Below are 23,729 nucleotides of genomic sequence, written 5' to 3' on the forward strand. Positions count from 1 at the left end.
CTTTTAAAGCTTTTTTCAATTGTAACTTTTCAATGACTTCATTGACTTACTGAGTCCATAAGAAAATATCAGTTTGGGCAGCTTGAACAGTAAAAACTTATCCTCATAGCTCTGGGAATTAGAAGATCATGGTGGCACATGCTTGGTTTCTTCTATGCATGTTTCTGGGCGCCATGTGTCTAAATTTTCTCTTTTTTCAAGGATACCAGTCATTCTGATTAGGACTTCCCAAGTGGCCTCATTTTAGCCAAATCGCCTCTTTCAAGGCACTGTCTGCAAATGCCCTTTCTGAAGTAGTAGAGCTAGGATTTCAGCAAATAAATTAATGGTACACAGCTCAACCCTTACCACTGTGACTTTACATAGAGCTGTAAAGATGAGAAGCCCAGGGTTACCGAGGAGGCAACAATGCAGTAAGTTTTGACACGAGTGTGCTGGCGGTTCACCTTCGGCACAGTGGCTACACTTACAACTACTAGTGGCTCCGAGAGTTAGAATAGCAACTGGCTAACTTTCTCTCTTTGCTGGTGACCCGGAACCCACCCCATCCATACCGCCCTAACTAAAACACCCACACTAAGTTCCTTCCTTCTACTTCTGGTCAACCAGTTGTTAATCCCACCTCTGTGAGCCTGGGTTAATGTTAAGTAAAGCAAATCAACATATCTTTACATAGTCAGCAAATGTAGCATGAAATGTAAGGAAGCTTTGCTTGGTTAAATTGGTTAAATAAATATTACACAACACACTGGTTAGGTTTTGTTTTTGTTTTTTTCTTTTCTTTCTTTGTTTTTAAATCAAATTGACATAAACTAAGCTCATCTGGGAAGAGGAAACCCCAAATGAGACAAGGCCTCCATGAGATCTGCATGTAGGCAAGTCTGTGGGATATTTTCTTAATTAATTATTAATGTGGAAGGGCCCAGCTCATTGTTAGCGGTGCTAACCTCGGGTTGTATAAGGAAACAAACTGAACAGGACAGGGAAAACAAGCCAGTAAACAGCACGCTTTCATGGTCCCTGCTACAGTTCCTCCCTCCAGGTTCCTGCCAGGACTTCTCTCAGTGCTGGATAAAGACCTCAGGGTTGAAAGGTGAAATAAACTTTTTCTTCCCCAAGTTCCTTTTGACCCTGGTGTTTATCACAAAACAGGAACCAAACTAGGACAATGGAAATAAGAGGAAGTAATTGGTCTTCTGTGTTCCTAAGAGAGAGAAGTCCCTGTCTCGTGCAGGAGTTGAGGAAGGGGAGTCAGAAAACTACAAGGAGGTTTCACTGAAATAGGCTCAGAGATCAATTAGACATTGCTTAATTTCTGCCAATATTCATGATAGTAGTGTCTAAAATATTGTTGAACTTTTCTGTCCTGCCAACCAACTCCCAATTAACCACACAGAAACTTATTATTAATTGTAAATGCTCAGCAGATAGCTCAGGCTTATTACTAACTAGACCTTACAACTTCAATCAATCCATATTTCTTATCTATGCTCTACCATGTAACAATACCTTTTTCCAGCACTGCATATTCATCCCGTTTCCTCTGCTTCTGGCTGGTGACTCTGCCCTCCTCTGCTTCTGGCTGGTGACTCTGCACTCCTCTGCTTCTGGCTGGTGACTCTGCACTCCTCTGCTTCTGGCTGGCGATGGCCCTCCTTCTTCTCAGTGTTCTCTCAGTCTGGCTCTCCCGCCTAACCTCTTTCTACCTAGCTATTGGCCAGTTAGCTCTTTTTAAACTAACGAGAGAAAACTATCTTCACTGTGTACACAAAAGGATTGCCCCACAGCAGAGTATAGTCAACTGTTGTAGTAAGTGTCTATGAGCACGTGGTCAGGAAGCGATATGTGATTCTTTTCATTTTTCATTCCTCTAATTAATACGATGAATTGCCCATCTTCTTTATTTTTCAAAAAACCACATCGCTAGTGAAAGCGTCCATACATACTGTGCTTCCTTCCTTTATACTCCAATACTTGACAAAATATCTTGTTGTTTCTCCTTGCATTCTTTCTGCCTTTTGTTGCTCCAGGCAATACAAAATAGCTCATATAAGGCTTGAATTTTTTTCTGGGATGGAGAGAGTGAGGGAAGAGTGCAAGTTTGGTAAGACTTTTACATGTGATCCTCTCTGGCTACAGAACCTAAGGGTGGCTATTATTTGTGGTGGGAACAAGATGGACTATATACCTGGCAAAGTTCTATTATGCAGTTAGTTGAATAAGTCTCGAGGACATGTCAAATGGAATTCTCCAGAGTTCTTTTGTTTCAACGCCCCAAATATATAAAATATTAGTCTCAAAATAAAACCATGTAAATTCATTTGATTATAATTTAAAGTTAAATATTATTACTTTAATATAATAGAAATTTATTTCTAACATAATAAGCTATAAATGAAAAATATAAAAGTCTCAAATATAAGACAGTCTCTACAGAGTGGTAATAGCTTCTTTTTAAAAAGATTTGATTGTTATTTATGTGTATATATGTTTTGTCTATATGTATGAGTATAACGTGTGCATTCTTGGTGCCTACGAAAGCTATAAAAAGGCCCTGGATCCCTGGAACTCGAGTTACAGGTGATTGTGAGCTGCCACGTGGGTACTAGAAGCAAAGCTGGGTTCTTTGCAAGAGCTCTTAACCACTGCGCATCTCTCCAGCCCTTAGCTATAACAGCTTCCCTTCAAACTGTAAAGTAAATTTCACTGCCTGCTCCCGGGAAGCTTTCGATGTCACTCCCAGGGATAGCATTCCGAGGTTATTCGCAAGTTGCCCTCTCCCTGGAGAAGGTGGTTGTGCAGTCTTTGTGGTTTCTGTGGCTCACACTGTGATAGTTACATCAGATTTACGTTAATAAATTATGCTCACACTACTCATATGGCCTGACATAGGAGTAAACTCCCAAGCCTACTAATTAAATTAGGAAGAAGATTGCTTTCCATTAAAAGGTGAAATGCTTTTTATAACACTTACGCTTCTCCCAACTCTCATTGCTGTGTAAACTACATCCTGGAGAATGTGTGGCGCTATATTTAGCTAGCATGTGATGAGACCACCTCCTGCAAGGGCACAAGTGGCTTCTTGACAACTCTTTTGTTTTGCCAATGAATACCTTGTATTAAACATTAAAATGCCATGGTCTTCATAATTGTCACAGCTTAACTGGAAGTGACTTGGAAACACAATTTGTTTAAAAAATTTAGCAGGCTAAAGGCAATATGCTCTCTTGGTTTGGATTCTGGAATGAAAAGAGAATATTAGTGGAAACCTGGTAATCCCTGCTGCCTGTCATTCAGTTAATAATGACATATAGATGGTAATTGCCTCTCTGACAAGGGAACCCTGGCTGAACAAGATGTCCCCTTAGGGGGTACTGGGAAGAGGCTATGCAGGGATTCTGCACTGTTTTTTGCCATTTCCTGCTAATGTAAAAAGATTGACAAATAAGAGGGCTTCCAAGTGCGCTGTTGAGAAAGTTCTTAACTAGAGAGTAATTCCCCAAGTTAGGATTACATATATTCACGGAGTGATTATAAGTCTAAAAGTGATACTTTAAAATCATGTTGTTATGGAAACAAAACACATGTGTAAATGGAAATGATGACTGTAACGCTAAATGAGACCTTGTCTAAAGCGCTTTTGAAATTGAAATTCTGTGTGTTAAGTATTTGGAAACTTCCAACAGGCACACTGAGGATGCTGTTGAACCCTCAGAGGATTGGCACGTGTTCTTATGGTGACAATGGATGAAGTTGGATGACTATCTTCTGTTGCTTGCTTTGTTTCTGAGTCTTTTTGTTCTGAGATCACCTTGTCATTTTACTTTGTTTGTTATGTTTTGTTTGTCGAGACAGGGTTTCTCTGCATAACAGTCCTGGCTGTCCTGGAGCCTACTTTCTAGACCAGGCTGGTCTTGAACTCATCGAGATCCTTCTGCCTCTGCCTCCCGAGTGCCAAGATTAAAGGTGTGTGCCACCACCGCCCGGCCACTTTGTCATTTTAAATAATTTTTTAAACTCATAGATTTATAGTTTCAGTTCCAAATTTTTAGAGAAATTAAAAGACTCTAAAAGACCACCCTGCAATTTGTTATCTGCTTTAATATACGTTCCCACTCCTCTTTGTTCAGAGATGCCCCTCAGAAGAGGGGCTCACTACTCTGCTCCAGTCAAATACGGTACCTCCTTCCTCTGAACATACTACCAAAGGGGGAAAATGCAAACCGACTGGAACAAAGAGGAAACCCTGCAGTCTAAAGAGGAGGAGAGGGCCAAAACTCGCGCTCAGCAATCAGGCCCCAGGAGCAGGGAGGCCCATCCTGACTCAGCCAGTAGCCAAGGTGCACTGAGAGTCTCATAGGAGTTCTTCCTGCACTCTGAAAAACTGAATTTTGTCCTCAAACGCGAAACTAATACTAAAGAGGAAGACAGGAAACACATTGGGGACTTGGCAAGAACCCCCAAATTAGGGAACCCTGCCCCTTCCTCTCAATTTTATTGTCTCTACTAAACTAGTGAAAGTTCATACCTGTAATGAAGCACTACCCAGTGGGATGCAGGGGTGAGGCAGCCATGGTGAGAGACTATAGGGTGGACAAAGCTGAGGTCTGTTGCTAAGAAACAGAAGTTACAAGGGCAAGTGAGATCTCTGATGTTGGTGACTGGTTTATGAAATCCCCAGGTATAAAACTGGCAAAGATCCAGCTGAGGTCTGAAGGGAATTGTATCATCAGGAAACCACAGCTTGGAGACAAACTTGTGGCTGTTTATAGCTGAGGGCTACTCAGGCTCCAGAAAGGTTGGTTGGTGACATAGCATGGCCCTGGTATGTAATGGGCAGGGATGGTTTACTTTTCAGATGTGTAGACTCATGGCAACAAGACTGAGTCACAAAGCACTTACTTCAGAGTTAGGGAAGAAAATTTAGACAGCATTTGTGTTATAAGACCACAAGGAGCCCAAACTTCAGCTGCCATGAGGAACAGCCTACACCCCAGGATTCCCGTGTTAATGCGATACAGTCACTGAATGAGCCTGTATTGTTTTGTTGGATGATGAACTGTTGCTTTAAATTCAAGGGGTTTTTTGGAATTGCATATATGAAAAAGCAAGGTGTGCATGAGGACAGTGAATTGTGGTAGACATCTGTAATCCCGGTACTCAGGAAGCTGAGGCAGAAGAATAGCCACGAGCTTCAAGCCAGCCTGGGCTCCAGCGTGAAACTCTATCTTAAAATATAAAGCAAAACCAACAACAGTAAAAGATACTACTGCAGCACGCTACGATGCCTGTGTCTTTCTTCATTTGGCTGGTGTCGGCCCTTTTTCTCTCCCAGCCCCAGAACAGCTCTTCCTGTTAGCATATGCCACAAGCCCACCTGGTCCTAGCTCTCCCTTCCCCAGATGCTGACTGGGGATTGAACATGTGGTCCAAGCAGGAACTTGAGAGTCCTTCTCTGGAACTCATAAAGAGACACAAGGGAGAAAGAGGGCTCTCTCAAAGATTCTCAAAGAAGATGATGTAAGCCTGGAGTTGTGGACTGTCTACTTCCCTGTAGTGATATTTCATTTGTATTTTAATAAAAGTTTGCCTGAAGGTTAGAAAAGCAAAACAGCCAGCCACTGGATCTCACCTCTACCTCAGTCCGAAGTGGCGATCCTGCCTCCAGGAATCTCACAATGAGACTCTCTGAGAGCTGTCTCCTCCCATCTTATATTCCTCTCCAGGGCTGGGATTAAAGGCGTGCACCACTACTGCCCAGTTTCTATAGTAAACTAGTGTGGCTACTGGGATTAAAGGTGTGTGTCACCACTGCCTGGTCTATAAGGCTGACCAGTGGGACTGTTTTACTCTCTAATCTTTAGGCAAGCTTTATTTATTAAAATACAGATGAAATATCACTACAGAGACCCTATCTCAAAATACTATATATATATATATATATATATATATATGCATTTATATGCATCTCTATAAAGTAAAAGAACACAAGCTATAATTGATAGCTGTTTTTAATGGCGAGGAACTATTTTCTGTTGTTTAAATTAGATAGTTTCTCTTACTTTGTGATGACAGCCTTGGCTTACTGGGAGAGGTTAGGACAAACAAGAAAACAAAACATTTGCCTAAACTTAATGGCAATGGAATGGGAGAAGAGAGGATGAATCTGAGACTTTGGAAAGAAATGAAAAGGTTTAGATGTAGGGTCTGAGTCTAGAGCAGTGGTTCCAACCTTCCTAGCGCTGCAACTTTTTCATAGGATTCCTCATGTTGTAGTGATCCCCGGCCATGAAATTATCTTCATGCTATTTCAGAACTGTAATTCTGCTACTCTCATGAATCATAATGTAAATACCTGATATGTTGGATGTCTGGTATGTGGCCAAAGGGTTGGTTGACCCTCAAGAGATCGTGACCCACAGGTTGAGAACCTCTGGTCTTTCCGACTTGAACCCCTGGGAAAGATTCACAGCTGAGAATGGGGTACTCTTTTCCCCCATCTCTTTACTTAGCTCCTACCTGTCTACATCTGGACTCCTAAAGCAAAGCCCTCCATGGGCTGGGTCTGGGGCTCAGATGGAAAGCAGTCACCCAGCTTGTGCAAGGCCCTGGGTTCAGTCTCTAGCCCTGCTACCCCCAGCATTCTCAGTAAAGGAAAAACACAAAGATCACTGTAGCTGATGAAAAACTGCACAATTTTTGTACAGAGAGAGAAATAATGTGGGCCTGTGTATAGGAAGCCCTGTGGTTTGTATCTGAAAAGACAACGTGAAGACCGATATCGTTGCCCACTAGAATGCAAGGAACCTCTTTACATCACCTCCTGACCTCGGGAAGAAACAGTGTACCCCGAGCTGCTCTTGTGGTGGCTGATACATGCCATATGCTCACCAAACATTTGCTGGCTGAATAAATGAGCTATGTGCCCATCCGCTCACCTTAAAGCTGGCGACAAAACTGAACTGTGCCATCTTATTTTGAAGGCAAGAATAAGGAAGCAGGAAAAGATGTAAATGTATTCAAATGGTTTTCCATCCTATTATCTGCCAGCATAGAATTACTCTTTAAATCAGTTTTTAAGTTAGCATTCAAAGTAATGGATTTCCCTGTAGCATTTTCATACTTGTATGTAATTATACTTTTTAGTCCACCCCCTCCATTGGCTCCTCCCAGTCCTCTGTCCCTTCTTGCTGGTCCTCTTCTCCCAAATACTTCTCCTTTCTTGAGGCTTTCATGTTACAAGATTCTGTCATCACCACTCCCCTCCCCATCCTTAAGATCTTTTCCGTTTTAAGGTCTCTTTCCACTGTCATGACCTCCACCAACACATAAAGGAGGTCCTCAAGAACCCATAATAAAGAATAACAAATGTTTATCGGCGATCACTTACAATAGAAGGCCTCTGCGTTCCTCTGCTCTGTGGATGCTGGAGTTGAGAATGGAACACCGGCCACCAGTGGAGCGAAAGGACAAAAGGGGGGCAAGCATCTTCCTGTCTGTGCTTACAGTACCTCAGACCAGACCCTAATGGGCTGGCATCTAAAAGGCTATTCACTGAGTGAATTCCCACCACACACATACACACTCACAATACTAGAGCAGTGGTTCTCAATCTGTGGGTCACGACCCATTTGGGGGTCAAACATGACCCTTTCACAGGCTCACATATCAGATCCTGCATATCAGATATTTATAGTACAATTCATAAAAGTAGCAAAATTACATTGTGACGTAGCAATGAAAATAATTTCATGGTTGGGGTCACCACAACATGAGGAACTGTATTAAAGGGCTGCAACATTAGAAATGTTGTGAGCCACTGCTCTAGAGTCTCAGTACGGAAGAAAGCAAGTGCTCTTTGTTTTTCTGAGTCTGGCTTATCTTGTTTAACATAGTGATACCTAGTTCTCCTCACCTTCCTCCAACTGTCATCATATCCTCAGTCATTTCCTCAGTCTGCTGCTGTTCTTGTTTGGCATTTGTTGTCATAGTTAAGAGTCTGTTACTAAATCCAAACCCATGAAGATTTTTCCCTATTTCATTTCGAGAGTTTTATAGCTCTTACATTTAAGTCTTTGGCTCATTTATTAAAAATAAAAAACATAACATGAGAACAGGGGTCCAATATTACTCTTTGGCATAAAAATATACAGTTGTTCAAATTTCATATTTCTTGAAAAGATTATTCATATCCAGAATGAATTATTTTGGTACCTTAAAACAAACAATTGGGGCTAGGCATTGGTGGTGCATGCTTTTAATCCCAGCACTTGGGAGGCAGAGGCAGGCAGATATCTGTGAGTTTGAGGTCAACCTGGTCTACAAGAGTTCCAGGTGAGGCTCTAAAGCTATAGCAAAACCCTGTCTCTAAAAAACAAAAACAAAACAAAAAAAACCCCACCAAAAACAAAAACAAACAAACAAAAAAGCAGTTGGGAACTAGTGATATAATTGAGTGGCTAAAGGCACCTCCCTCAAAGCCTGATGACCTGAGTTCAGTCTGCAGACCAATATGGTGGAAGGAGAGAATTGACTTTTCCAATCGTCCCCTCACCTCCACACGTGTGCTGTGGCATGTGCACCCTCTATACACAAAATAAAAAAATCACTTGGCTATAGCTGCCATATCCTTATTTCTGAAGTCTTGTTTCTAGTCCACCTTGGTGATAAGTTTTGAGATTGAGTTGTAGGAGTCCTTTGACTTTGATTTGTCTTTGCAAGACGATTTTTGCTGTTTAGGGTCATTTGAGTTTGATATAAAATTTGAGGAGTGGGTCTTTAATTTCTTTAATAAAAAGTTATGTTCTTGACATACTGAAGATCATGAAGGCAGTCAGGCAGCTTTCCCACTCACAAATCCGGTGTATCTTCTCCTTTATTTTGATCTTTCATTCCTTTCAGTAGTGTTTACAACACTGGAATTATTCTGCTTCTCATTGGTTACATTTATCATTATCATTGGGTTCTCTTGATGCTACTGTGAGTAGAATCGATTGTTTTAATTTTCTTTAGAGATTGTAGGTAATTTAGTACCACAGTTGAGTTTTATGTGTTGGCCTTTTGTTTTAGAGTTTAGTTAAACTTGCTTATTAGCTCTGACAGTTTTAGGATTATGCCATCTACACATAGAGGTAACTTTACACTTTATTTCCTGATTGCATGACTCTTTCTTGCATGAGCTGTCTTTCCAGAACGCCCAGTGGGATGCTGAATAGAAGTGACAAGAGCAGCTGTCCTTTCTTCTGTTACTCCTGGTGTAAGTGGAAATGCTCTGAGTTTTTAACTACGGAGAATGATGCTGACTGTGAGTTTTCACACACGGCCTTTAACAAATAGAAGCTTCTATTTGTAGATTGTTAAGTGTTTTGTCATGAAAGGATGTTTTTTGTTTGGTTGATTAGGATATCAGTCTGTAGTCCAGGTTATCCTAGAACTCAGCATATAGCCCAGGCTGGCCTCAAATGCACAGTGATCTTCCTGTCTTAGCTTCTCAAATGCTGTGTTTCCAGGTAAATGACACTATGTCAGGCTTGCACGGATTCTGTTTATGTTTAGCTTCTCTAGTGTTCCTTGAATAAGGCCTAGTTGCTTGTTCATGGCATGTAACTTCTTCTATATGTGGTTGGATTAATTTACTAGTATTCTGTTGAGTATATTTGTATACATCTCCAGAAGAGATATTGATCTGTAGTTCCCTTGTAATGTCTTTGGCTTTGAGTTTGGAACTTTATCCTTTGAACATGATACATTTTCCAACTTAGAATCAGATCTGTAATGAATCTTTCTCTGTCCCTCCAGCTCCCAAATAATGACACAGAAACTTCTTATTAATTATGAAAATTAGGCCTTAGCTTAGGCTTGTCCCACTAGCTCTTAAAGCTTAAATTACCCGTTTATATTAATTTACATTTTGACTTGCGGCTTTTTACCTTTTTTCCATTCTGTTTATCTGACTCCCTCGATGTCTTGTTAGCATCTCCTCTGCACCTTGATTATCACCTCCTACTTGCTCTCTGTATGCCCAGAAGTCCTGCCTATACTTCCTGACAAGCTATTGGCTGTTCAGCTTTTTATTACACCAATCACAGCAATACATTTTCACACAGCTTACAAATGTCCCACCACACAAATCAACTGTGATTACCTGTGTGAAGATGCCCCCACAATTGCACACATTCCTTTGTGAAAGGTAGATAAGAGCCCATGGACATACATCCAAAGCCCTGCCACTCAGGTTTGCTATATGAGCAGTTAGCAAGAGCTAGGGGGGAGGTTCTTCTTCAGTGTTGTTGCTGACTATGAGTTGCTGTGCTCCTGTCAGTAGCCTTGAATCGTGTAGACTCGTTCCTTTGGTTTGTTATTGATGCTGTATCTGGCATAAAGAGCTGTTTGTTCATGTTTTCACAGGAAAAGCAACACAACACTTTGATATCAAGGTAACATGAGATTCTTGAGGTTCTTGCCTATGTTTTGGAATAGCTCGAAGATTGCTTGGTAGAAAGCAATAACAATCTGGGTCTAGTTTTCTTTTTTTTTCTGGGAAACTTTTGAGTATCCGTTTAGCTCCTTTTGTTGCATTAGGTGTAGTAGAAAATGTTACTCCTTCTTGAAGTGATTTTGGGAGTGTGTGTGTTTCTAGGAATTTGTCTATTTCTTTTAGGTTATAAATTTCTTTCTTTCTTTCCTTCCTTCCTTCTCCCCGCCCCCTTTTCAATGCCTCACAGAGTCCAGGTCATCCTCAAACTTGCTTTGTAGTAGAAGATTGTTTGTGGAGACTGCTCATCCGTTTCTCAACTGCTCAGACCCAAATAATCACACAGAATCTATATTAATTAAAACACTGCTTGGCCAATAGCTTATGCATATTTTTAGCTAACCCATATCTATTATTTTGTATTTTAATACGAGGCTCCTGGTTTACTGGTAAATTTCCAGGCGCCTTTCTCCTTTGGCAGCTACATGGCGTCTCATTGATTCCACCTACTTTCTCTCTATATCTCTGTTCAGATTTCCTGCCTAGCTTTATTCTGCCCTGCCATAGGCCCAAAGCAGCTTCTTTATTAACCAATGGTAATAAAACATATTCACAGCACACCAAGGGGCATCCCACATCACCTCCCCTTTTCTCTCTAAATGAAAAGGAAGGTTTTAACTTTAAATTACATATAACAAAACGAGTATCAAGCAAGAATTATAGCTTATAATATTTAGTCCATTTAGATTTGACAAATTAAGGAAAATACTCTATCATCTATCCTATCTTTGTGAGTCTAAAGTTTTATATCTAATTTATCCTTTATCATAACTAAGGAAAACTATAACTTTATTCAACTCTTCAAAGACCCCAGAAAGATAATATTAACAGGAAGTGCATTGTAAGCAACTTCCAAAACTCTAGAGACATTATGCTACCTGGACAGTCACCCAAAGTTTTTCTGTAACATCTTCAGCCTACAGGCCTATAGTATCTGGCAGACTGTTCCATGAAGCAGGAAATTTCAAAGACAGTTCTGCCTATACTAGCAATTTATCAGTCACTTTCTTCTGTGTCCTGCGGAATGTCTGGCAGACTCTTTCATGAAGCAGAACCCTGAAGGACTGTCTTGCCTTCTTTAGACAAGCTCAGCAGTCATTTTCTGTGGGTCCTGCATGTCCGGTTTATATGGTATACTATCAAGCAGTCCAGGCAAGAGAAGTTTCTTGTCCAAATGGCTAGTCTTGTCACATTGAAGGCAAATTCCATAACGAGTTTCTTCAATGCCCATCAACTTCTCTGTAGTAATTGGTACTCCTAGAAGCAGACATGTCTCACTGTTGAGAAAAGTCTGTTCTTAAAACATTTTAAATACCATATTCTGTATGCCTTTGAAAGATTAAAAGTATACTTATCCATCTGAAATATATCTCTGTACATCTAGAAAACCTAACTAACATGACTACAAGTTTGACTATTATAAATGACTATTAGTCTGTATTTTTCAACTATACACTACATTTTTAAGTGAGCTGCACAAACACAGTACCTTAAACAAGAGCAGAAATATATACAACAAAATTGACCTTAAATTTGTATCAATAGGATGACCTTCAAATTCTGACCCTCCTACCCTCACCGCTTGAGAGCTGGGATTACAGGTGTGTATCACACAAATGATTTACACAATACTGGGACTCAGACCCTGGGCTTTTTCTCCTCAACTTCATTCTGAGTTTGATTATTTTTATTTCTATAAATTGGTAATGATATATTCATTTTGAAAATACTATGGCTGAACTTTTAACTATGAAAAAAATTGAATACATACAAAGGTAAATAGATTAAAAACTTTTACCTACACTTCACCAAGATGAGCGGATATCAGGGTGTGCCACACTTCCTTCACAGCTTTTCTCTCCATTCCTGCGAATGCGGCCAGTTCTCTTCTGCCTAGAGAAGAAGGTATTTTTCAAAAGCATAGAGGACAAACACGAGTACGTGCAGCTAATGGCTTGCTGGCACTGAGCTAGCTCATGCCTTTTAGCTGTTCTCCTCTCTTACACGAGATCAAGTTTCCAGGCAAGTTTCTCCTGCTGGAGTATGATCTCCAGCCAACTGGAGGCACCTGGGAGCTGTAAAATATATTAGCATGTCTGGGTCCTACCCCAGAGGTTCTTATTTTATTGGTCTGGGATATGGTCTGGGCATCAGGAGATGTTTTAAAGCTTATTCTAACATATAGCCAAGATTGAGAGCTTCTGCTCTAAAGTATAAGAACTTCATTTTTCTTCTATTTTTCCATTTGTAATACATTCCTGAGTTGTTCTTAGGGGGAAAAATCCCTGAGAACATGTGCCGTGAGATCCAGCTGCCTATTTGCATGGGTATTTACAAATAAGTAATGAATTTAAAGATGAAGTCAAACGAAAGCCAGGAATCAGTTCTGGAGTTAAGTCTGAAATCTGTTGAGTTGTTGCTAATCTTTCGCAGAAAGAGACCTAAATCAGGATGTGGGGAGCGCAGCCAGGTGTGAGGAATGGAGGCTTAGTCAACGGGGAATTCTTTTGAGTTCCTTTGGGCTTTTGTACAAAGCGGTGCTCTCAAAGCTGGCTGTACATCAGCGGCTGAAGCAATACGTTTTACTCGTGCGTTCTACTTTAATTTGCCAATGCCAAACAGTCTTACGTTTTAGTGAGCATCTAAACCACCCAGAGGGATGCTAAAACAATTGCTGGACACATCCTCAGAATATCTGCATCACTAGATCTGAGGTGGGGGTTCAAAATTTGCATCTTTAGCAAATTCTTGGGTCACATGTAAGAGTTACTGGCAGGTAAGCTGTTTCCGTGGGTGAACCCATCATGGTCTTGACCTCTTTGCTCATATTCTCATTCCTCCCACTCTTCAACCAGACTTTGGGAGCTCAGTCTAGTGCTCCAATGCAACTCTCTGTCTCTGTTTCAATCAACTGCTGGATGAGGTCAAGACCATGATGGTTTCACCCATGGAAACAGTTTACCTGAGCTAATGGGAGCTCACCAACCCCAGCCAGATAGGGAAGGAAAGAGAAAAGGTCCAAACTAGTCCCTCTGAATGTGGGTGACAGCTGTGTGGCTGGGGAGACTGCGGGCCACTGGCATTGGCACCAGGATTTATCCCTACTGTTTGTACTGGCTTTTTGGGAACCTATTCTCTTTGGATAGATACCTTGCTCAGCCAGATATAGTAGGGAAAGCCTTGGAACTTCCCCAAAGCAAGGTATCTTACCCTCTCCAAGGAGTGGATGGGGGGGGGGATTAGGCGAAGGGAAGAGGAGGATGGAAGGGAGTGGGAACTGGAATTGGTATGTAAAATGAAAAAGATAGTTTGTTTTCTCTTTAAAAAAATAAAATAAAGGCACCTGCACCATGCCTGCCTGTTGCCTGTGCTTGCCGGCTGCAGGCCTTCTTCTGGGGCTGCTGCTGCCCACCCCTCTCTCAGGTGCAGGACTGGCTGAGGAAGAGCTCTGGGATCCTTCTTCATCTGTCAACCCTACTTTTCCATCAGAGGGAGGGCAAGTTTCCACCACGGCACCTGCTGTGGCCATGGACGAAGGTGTCCTTGAAAAGCAGGGCTCCTGACCCGGTGTGGACTTCCCCAAGCTCGGCATCTGTGAGGACCAGTTCCAGGTGGATAGCCAGTGTCCTGGAAACATGAAATGCTGCCGCAATGGCTGTGGGAAGATGACTTGTGCCACACCCAAATTCTGAGCTGCAGTCACCACCAGCCTGAGGAATGGGACGAGAATGCTTCTGCCAGGCCGTGCATCTGGCATCATTCCCAAGGCCTCCCTTCCCTCTGGTCTTTGTGTTTCTTCCTGGACCTGCAAAAGCATCTCCCTTTTCTAACCAATAAAGAGCTCCCTTTCAGAAAAAAAAAATTACAAAACCAAAAAAAGTACACTAGCAAAAAAGAAAAGAAAAAAGTTGCTGTCTTAGAGCAAGGTCCAAACATTAGTTTGTGGAGAAAATGTGTCCAGGTAATTTCAACATACATCAGGGGTGGAAAATTAGTGCCTTGGAACGCCATACTTTCTAATTAAAGTGTAGCAGAAACTACAGCAAACCTGGTCCTTTGGAACCACGGCATTTCAGGCGAATGAACAAATTTCAGGTAGAGTCCTGGACACAATTCATGAAGGCCTAACTCTATGCTGGGAAGAAGAATGGTTGGATTCAACTCTCGAATTCTGTCAGTAGAAGAAACACAACTGAAGAACGTTTTCCCCTTTCATGTAACTGTCAGAGAAGTAAAGCAGCTCTTCCAGCACAGATTGTGTGGTACAGTGAGACACGAGGAAGAGGTTGCTTCTGCTGCTGACCAGCAGGGGTAAGTAGCTAGTCCTTGGGAGAGGAGAGGACAGTCAGTATCTTCAGTGGTGAGAAGCAAGCATGCTGCTTGTGGGAACTAGAGCTGACAGTCTGCTTATGCAGATAGAGCCTTCTGTGACAAGATATTCAAAGAAAGTATCCCCATCCCCAAGAAGCCACTGTTAGCTTAATATATTGTAGGTGGCTTGCTTTTGAGTTTTACATTATACATTTGTCCCTGATTTGAATTAACTCTGTAACACAGTTGTGTAATAAATATCATGCCAACCTTACAGCAGCATTGGCCAAAAGGTAGACATGCTGGGACAGTTGGGAGGAACTCTGGTCTTCAAGTCCCTGGTGTTTCCATACTTTAGGGGTTCATAACCACTCATGTTCCTCTGAAAGCCACCCCTCTCTACCACCCCTTCCCCACTCCACCCCCTTTCATCCCACCATGTCCATGCTGAGTTTGGTTTCATGCCATTTTCTCAAAATGCTCCTAAGTCACAGCGCCTAGTACCCAGCTATCCTGAAAGACCACTTTCCTCAGCCCTTATACTATGTGTAAATGGGGTGCAGGTCTCTGCAAAACAAACCCCTCCCCCCCTGCATTCTTGACTACTCAGTTGAATTCCCCATTGGGTCTTTGCTTATTGCTCTGCTTGCAGGTCAATACAATGAATTTAGAAGCCTACTGTTGTAGATCAAAAGAACCCCTAAGTGACTTTTTGTTGGGAGTTAAATTACCTTTTTACTCTTTTCAACCAGCAAAGCAAGTGACTGGGAGCTAGCCAGATGCTAATATGTCAATAAATTAGTCTGCCTCCAAAGAAAAGGGACTCCACTCAAGAGCACACGTTTGTGGCAGAAGCTTGAGAAGTGCATAGGACGTGACAATAGCTAACAATAATTTATTACACATTCCAAAACAGCTGGGAGAAATGATTGGTAATGCTTTTTGTATAATAAAGGAAGACATGTGAGGTGGATACACTAATTATCTTGGTTCTATCATTACGTACCGTATACATGTGTCAAATATCACACTGTACTCCACTTACATATTATTGAAAAATAGAATAAAACTTGCAAATATTATCACCATGATTTATCACAATGAAAGCTTGTGTCAGACCCAAATTTTTCATACTTCTAAACTGTGTATTAGTGAATGGGCCAAATGAGAACAGCCAGTTAACAGCTCCCGGAGACTTGATAAAGTCTACACTGCCTTGTCCTGATGGTCTAAGGAACGCATACCAGAGAAGATGGACTTGGAGCTGATGTGGACTTATGCTGACAAAGGGCCTTCCGGCCAGTTCAAAAGAAGCAATTCTGCGTGGAGAAGGCTGACCTTGGTGCTACTATTCAGTCTCTGCAGCTGCCAGGCTGCCACGTTCTCTGGCGATGTTTGTGCACAGTGTAAGTACTTGCACAAGGGAACTCGAGTAACAACCATTTCACTGTGAAAATGAACAGGTTCACATAGTGACATCAGACACTGCCCTAGCTGCCTTTGGAGGGTAGCCTAAGACAAGGGACCTTCAGCTGCTAACTATTCATCCTCTACTGAGTGTGAACTCCTGATCAGCAGTGTCGAAAAGGGTAAATATTTGTCATTGCAGATTTATTTACACAAACACGCATGCACACTCACACACATACATATACATACACTTACATACATGCATATATACATAGACACACACACATGAATACACACACACTTTCACAGAAACGCACACATAAAGACACACAGATGCACACTCATACATACAGACACACACAGACTCACACACATTCATATACACACAGAGACACATGCATACACAGAGATACATACAGAGACAGGCACACAGAGACACAGACACACACACTTAGCACATTTTCAAACTCCAGGTAAATATTTAGCTAAAGATACTTCAGCCTACTCTCTCTCTCTCTTTTTTTCGGGGGGGGGGCGGAGTATTTTTTTCTCCTAAATATAAAAGTGAGACTGACTTTAAAAATAGGTGCATTACTCAGAAATGGGCAAAGTGTCTTTCTGTTAGTTAAGGAGCAGAAAATCTCACTCAGTCTTAGTCGTTTATGCCAAGAACAGAAGTTAGCATCTCATATTATCCCTGGGGATAAGAGGGAAAGATTTCGGCCATATGTACTCCGAACCCAGGGATTCAGAGAATTTCTAATCTCTCCATCCTCCTTTTTCCTGCTCCCTCCTGTCTCCCTCACAAGTTTGTGTTTCCATGCATTGGTGTGATTCTCTTCTGACACACCTTTGCATGAGGTGTGCAAACTCTTCCAGCTTACGTCCTTTTGGCCCTATCACCCCAGAGCCTAGGGGATCCACTTCAAGAACCGGTTACAGGAAGATGTGAGTTGCCTCAATTTGTGTCACTCACTGTAATAGCAATCCCTAAGCAATCTTCCCAGCAAAGGGTTGTGGTACTCTGCAAACCCTGGGTCACGGACTTGGTGTTTTGTTGATGACAGGGGACAATTACAAGAAATAGGGTAGGAGTGCTTGCTTCTGTAGCACAGATGTTAAGGTTAATAGAATACAAAGATTAGTGCGAACCGCGCATGGAGGGCATGTGACTTCATGAAGTTTCCCCAGTTTGCTTTCTTCTGAGACATGGTTCTGCTTTGGGGCCAGACTGGTATGGAATGTGCCACAGAGCCCAGGACAGCCTCCCAGCTGATAGCCTCTGGTCTCATCCTCTTGGGACCTGGGCTTACAGATATTTACCCTGTGTCCAGTCACATTCCCTACCTTTTAATTTTTTTTTAATCTTAAGTGTTGTTTCTTTATTTTCTAAACTGTGAGGCTCTGGATTTGTTCGTTAGTTTATTCCATGATGCATATGCCACACCATGAGTTATAATCCTTAACCATATGTAGTTTTTATTTGTCAGTTATACATCAAGAAGAAGTGGTCGGACTGGCTCAGAGGATGAATTGCTTGTTCTACAAGCATGAGCCTGGATCTGCAGTGTGATGGCTAAAGAAGCTCCATTTTTATGCTAGGTACCCATCTCGGTACCCACTAGCCTTTGTCTGTGACTCCAGTCCCTGGAAGATAAATTCCCAGTATCCATGACTCAGTGACCGCCACCCAGACATGTACAGCTATGACAACTGCTTCGTTGCTTCAGCGACCTGGTTGCACAGATACCCACAGATTCTTTTTGGTTTTTTTGTGTTTTTTTTTTTTTTTTGGATTTTCGAGACAGGGTTTCTCCGTAGCTTTTGGTTCCTGTCCTGGAACTAGCTTTTGTAGACCAGGCTGGCCTCGAACTCACAGAGATTCGCCTGCCTTGGCCTCTGCCTCGGCCTCCCGAGTGCTGGGATTAAAGGCGTGCGCCAGCACCGCCCGCCCCCACAGATTTTTTTGATTGCTTTAACTACTTCACTTGGCAGAGCAAACCAGTTTTTGCTTGCTTGTGTAGATAGAGAAGGTCTTCTTGTGGTTTTGCCCTTTAAAAAGTCTCCCCTCAATCGCCTTCTCTCAGGGATCTCTAATTTGGCTCAGAGATCGTTCATCCTGCCAACAGGTAATCAATAAATCTTTTAATTATAACTGGATTGAGTCTACAGTCTTTTCCCAGGAAGTCACAAACTCTGTAACACCAGCGTTACCCCTGTAAGAGCCAGGAGATGCGGCATAGCCTATAGTCTCGGGCTGGGCGACTGGAGATGGGTGGGTCTCTGGAACTTGATGACCAGCTAGTCCAGACAAACGCCTAGGTTCATAAAGGCTTGCTCCAGGTTCAGTGAGAGGTTCTATCTCAAAAAACAAAATGGATGGCAATAGAGGACGACAGCACCCTGCATACACATCCACACATAGGCAGGAAAAGTTAAAAACGAAAGCTGTACTCCATTCCCCCAGGCTGCGGTTGCCATGGTCTCTGCAGCCCTTCCTGCTCTCCTTACACTGCTTCCTGTACTTGGGATCACCATATGTGCGTAAACTGAGTGTTATGAAAGATGAGAAATATTAAGACTTTCTGTATGTTTTGTTATTTGTATTTATTTTAATTAATTTAAGTTATATTTATTTATTTTTATTTTACTCCTGTGGTTCCAGGAATTGTGCATGCATTGAAGCGCTTTGCTGGCGAGCCTCAGGTCCAGCCCTGTCACCTTGGTGTTGGCCTTCTCCCTCTGTTTTCTGTGTCTCAGCATTCTGTAAGCCATCAATCAGCATTAGTCTATTTCATGTTTTGCAGTAGCTGGAATCATGGAGAACCACTGGCATAAGAACTTTCTGGGTTTCTTCTTCCAGCCGTCATTTATTTACTTATTTTGCTTTGGGAGGCAGGGTAGCCTGGCTGTCCTGGAACTGACTTTGTAGACCAGGCTGGCCTTGAATTTAGAGATCCGCCTGCCTCTGCCTCTGAAGTGCTGGGATTAGAGGCATTTGCCACCACTGTCGGGTTCTTTAAGTGGTTATTACGAGCAGCTGTGGGTTGCCCTGAGAGGAGGTGTGAGTGAATTTCATGAACAAAATTAATTTTCTAATTCAGTGCAGTCACCTGAATTTGAGAGTATAGAAACTGCTTGTTTCTATACTTGTCACCATACCCAGGAAAGGAACACTGAGAGTTTTCCAGGTGAACAAGCCCCTGATGAGTTTATCTCCGTCCTGTGGACAATAAAAGATTTCATGGATGCCATATGCAGTATTTAGCTCCCAAGGAGACCTACGGCCTACTTGGAACACATCCTATTCACTGTGCCCACTGGAGAGCAGAGTGAACAGATTGCTGCTAATAGCTCGCGCCATGCAGTGTCTGCCAGACATAAAGTGCCAGGCCGGGCACTGACCACAGTCAATGTGGACACCATTTTTCTCCGCTTTTTTCAGTAAGCAAGAACTTCTTCAAAGTAGAACAAAGTGAACGAATTGTATGGGCACTATTAGACAATGATAAGTTATGGTTTATCTGACCACTATATTATAGGGACTAACTCATAGTTGATTTAAAAATGGTCAAGTGCTATCAGTTGTAATGTTAATGCTCATGGGTATCTTAGTTGCCTTTCCACTGCCGCGATAAAACACCACAAGCAAGGCAATTTAAGGAAGAATTTATATTGACCTATGGTTTCACAGGGTTAGGACCTATGTTTTCACAGGGACAGCATGGCAGAAGCAGCAGGCATGGTGGTTGGAGCTGAGAGCAGAGAGTCCACATCTTAACTATAACATGAAGCTGTGAGAGCAAACCGAGAATGGCATGTCTTTAAACTCTCAAAACCCACCCCCAGTGACATACTTCCTCCAGCAAGGCCACACCTCCTAAGCCTTTCCAAGCAGTGCCACCCACTGGGACCAAGTGTTCAAATACTTGAGCTCATAGGACATGCTCTTTCAAACCACAATAACAGGACACCTCAATGCTTTATTGGTATCTTCTGGGATAAATTTCTATACTGAATATATTCTGAAGAGTAGTAAAACATGTCATGCTTCTTTTTCAACTTCATTTTTTAAAAAAAGCCTTTATTGATTCTTTGCGGATTTCACATCACACATCCTGATCTAACCTATCTCCCCTTCCCCTGACATTCACCCTCCACCCTAGCAATCTTCTCCCCAAATACAAAACAAAATTAAAAAAGGAAAACCAAAAACAAATAAAGCAAAAGGAGGAGGAGGAGGAGGAGGAGGAGGAGGAGGAGGAGGAGGAGGAGGAGAAGGAGAACGAGAACGAGAACAAGAACAAGAAGCAGCAGCAGCTGTGGAAGGGCCCTTTGAGTTACAGCATCAATCCTTTAGCCCTTTCATCTTCACTTGTAAGTGTTTATTTGCCAAATGTTCATGGACTCTGCTACCCCACCAATAATGAACTCTCACTGGGCCTCCTCTTGGATAGCCTGTTGTCCTGTGTCATGGAGATACTGTTAGTTTTGGATCTGTAGGTTCACCCCCTTCACATGCTCCAACAGTTCTTAGATGAGGTGGATGTTGGGGTGGGCCAACTAGTAGCCCTGAATCTGGCCCTGAGTGGTAGCTGGGTTGGTCAACCCTCCAGCTTGCCCACCTTGTCACCATCCAAGAGAGCTCTCCAGCTCTGCCTCAGCTGGGATGCTCACTGCAGCGTACAGCAAGGGTCCAGGCTGGTTCTCCTGCTCTCAAGCCCTTGGGTTGGGCTCACCCACACTCATCTACCAGGGCCAGCTCCACAGTCTTGCCCCAGTGAGGTGCAGAGCCCTCTCTTTAGACTGATGTAGAGGGTAAAAGGGGAGGGTGGGGTCAGCTCTCCTGCTCTCTATGCTGCCCTGGTGGGGTGCAGGGTCCACCCTCCTATGTGCTGCAGCTGGTGAGGGACAGGACTATTTCTCCCACTCTCATGACCCCGGGGCCAGCTCTCTTGCCTGCAACAGGTAGCAAGCGGTGGGAGAGGGCATCAAGGGCAGACAAGGGGAGTCAGGATCAGCTCTGCTGCTCTCAAGCCCACAGGGCCAGCTCACCTGTGTCCCTGACAACAGGATCATCTCTAGGGGAGGTACACTCTTGTGGTGAGGGTTGGGGCTGTCTTTCCCAAATATGGATACTCTTGCTACAGTATCCACCAAGGGTCAGGGCCAGTTTGTCCCAGGTCCAGTCAGGGACAGGGCTGGCTCAACACAGCCCTCAGTTTTCAACATGCATGGTTCCTATGAGCCCTTGTATGGGCCGTGGACATCAACGTAGACTCCAGCTACAGCAGAATCATGGCCCCTGACTAGGCTCTAGGCAGCAGCCCAGGTGGCAGCACAGGCCACCAGGTCAGCATGGTTTGGCAATGGCATGGCCCTCAGGTACCAACATGGTCTCAGGCATCCTCATGGTCCTCGTTGGAACAGCTACCGCAGCTACCAACTCAGTTCCTGGCTACTGGGTCATAGACCCAGACATGGCCCTTAACAACAGCCCTGACCCAGAGAACACCATGGCCCTGGATGACTCAACATGGTCCTGGTGGTAGCATGACCCTCAGACACCCACACGGCCACAGGTTTTGGTCAAGAACCTGGGCATCCATGTGGCTTTTGTTAGCAACATCGGCCACAGACATCAGCACAAACCCTGGCTGTGGTAGGACCACAGACCCAGACATGACCTTGGCAGCAGCCCAGGCCTGGATGTCACTTTGGCTCTGGGTAGCAAGCAGCACAGGCTCCTCAGATCAGCATGGCCCCCAAGTCAGTATGGCCCTTGGACACCAACATGGCCCCAGGTGGCAACCCAGACTACAGGCCTCTGTACAGGCCTCAGTGGGACAGGAGCCACAAACATCAACTTAGGCCCCCTCGGCTGCTTCAGGGCCTCAGACCAAGAAAGACTTGGCCCATGGCAATGGCCCAAGCTGGGACATCACCTTGAACTCAGGTGGTTAGCAGGTCATTCGGGGCAGCCTGTTACTCACCACACTCACCTCTTCAGATCCACCTCTCTCCCCAGCCCATGAATCGCTCTTCCTCTTTCTCTTCCACCTTCTACTCCCTCACTCACTGTGATGATGTCTGACCACCTGGCACCAGAAGCTAAAGACCCCGGGTGGTCTTGGTTGAGTCTTGCCCACCCCAGCCACAAGACATGGCACAGAGCCGTTGCTCCATTATTCTTATATAAGAGAGAATAGCGACACAGATACGGGAAAGAGCAAAATAAAGGCAACCTCCAAGCACCGGGTTTGCATTTGGTACACATACACACATAGGCAAAACCATTCATACACGTGAAGTAAAAATAAATACATCATTAAAAAAATGAAAAATCTTTGACCTTGAGGTTTGAACTGATGAGCCATTTTATATATCTCTGATAGCAGAAAAAAATCATGTCTAGTTTGACTCCTGATGGGAAAGGACTTTTTGGTTTTTGGGTTCAACTCAAAAGTTATCCTTTTCCTGATGATTTCTTGGTACCTTTTGTGATAATAAGCTTTAGCCATGAGTATAACCTGATATTAAGCCTTATAAGATTTTCTGGTAAGTAGTCAGGCAGGATTCAGGTGGGCATGGCACCCCAAACCATATGGGAAAGCATGCAAATTGCATAGAAATGTTTCAGATGAACACATACATCTGAATCTGGTGTCAATTTTTGGTTCTTGTAGCTATATAAAAGTATGCCGTATTCACTATATTATTATTTAACATGTTCTGAAGATTTGAAAGTTTTCAAGATATGAATTTGTAGAAAATGTTTGCATACGGGCATGAGGCTGTGGCGAGCGCTGCCAAGAGAATAATTCCTAGGTCAGTTTCCTGTGGTGTTTCTGGGTCAGTAGTGCCAAGACTAATATTCTTAAGTCAGGCTGCCAACTGCAGTCAGGACAATGAGAAATGCTGTAATTCAAAGCTGACGTATGTGACAGAGACCATAATGCAGATAGCCAAACAAGACGAAGGCCTCTGCCTGAAATGACCCCTCGGGGAAAGGGCTGGCACATGGCCACAGTTCCAGGTGTGTCTGGAAAGGAAGAACAATGGGGACATGAGCAATTGTGTTTACAGCGTGCCCCTTTTCTCTGGCTGTTTCAGGAGGACCTACATACACCGTAGCCAACAACGTGAACTCTGGAGTCAAACTCCTGGAGCCAAATTTTAGCTCTGGCACCTAACAATTGATTAACCACGTTAGTTAGCTTAGAGACATCTCGGTTTCTTCACACAGGAAATGCAGATACAAGTATCACTTCCTTCCAGCTACAGGGTTGTTAGTAGTAATGAGTATACACAGTGCTCAGACTGTTGCTTTCCTAATTTCAAAGATTTGTTTTAGTTTTATTTTTTTAATATTTTTTTGGCCGTCATTGTTGTTTGGTTTTTCAAGATAGTATTTCCAGTAGCTATGGAGCCAGTCCTGGAACACGCTCTGTAGACCAGGCTGGCCTCGAACTCA

At 43.1% G+C, this 23,729-nt stretch overlaps 1 pseudogene; it reads left to right on the plus strand.

Annotated features, from left to right (window-relative positions):
- The first annotated feature begins 13,884 nt into the window (after nucleotides 1–13,884).
- Nucleotides 13,885–14,248, plus strand: LOC142832903 (WAP four-disulfide core domain protein 2 pseudogene; annotated as a pseudogene).
- Nucleotides 14,249–23,729: the final 9,481 nt, after the last annotated feature.

The sequence above is a fragment of the Microtus pennsylvanicus genome, chromosome 12, assembly GCF_037038515.1.
Source record: "Microtus pennsylvanicus isolate mMicPen1 chromosome 12, mMicPen1.hap1, whole genome shotgun sequence".
NCBI classification, from domain to species: Eukaryota; Metazoa; Chordata; class Mammalia; order Rodentia; family Cricetidae; genus Microtus; species Microtus pennsylvanicus.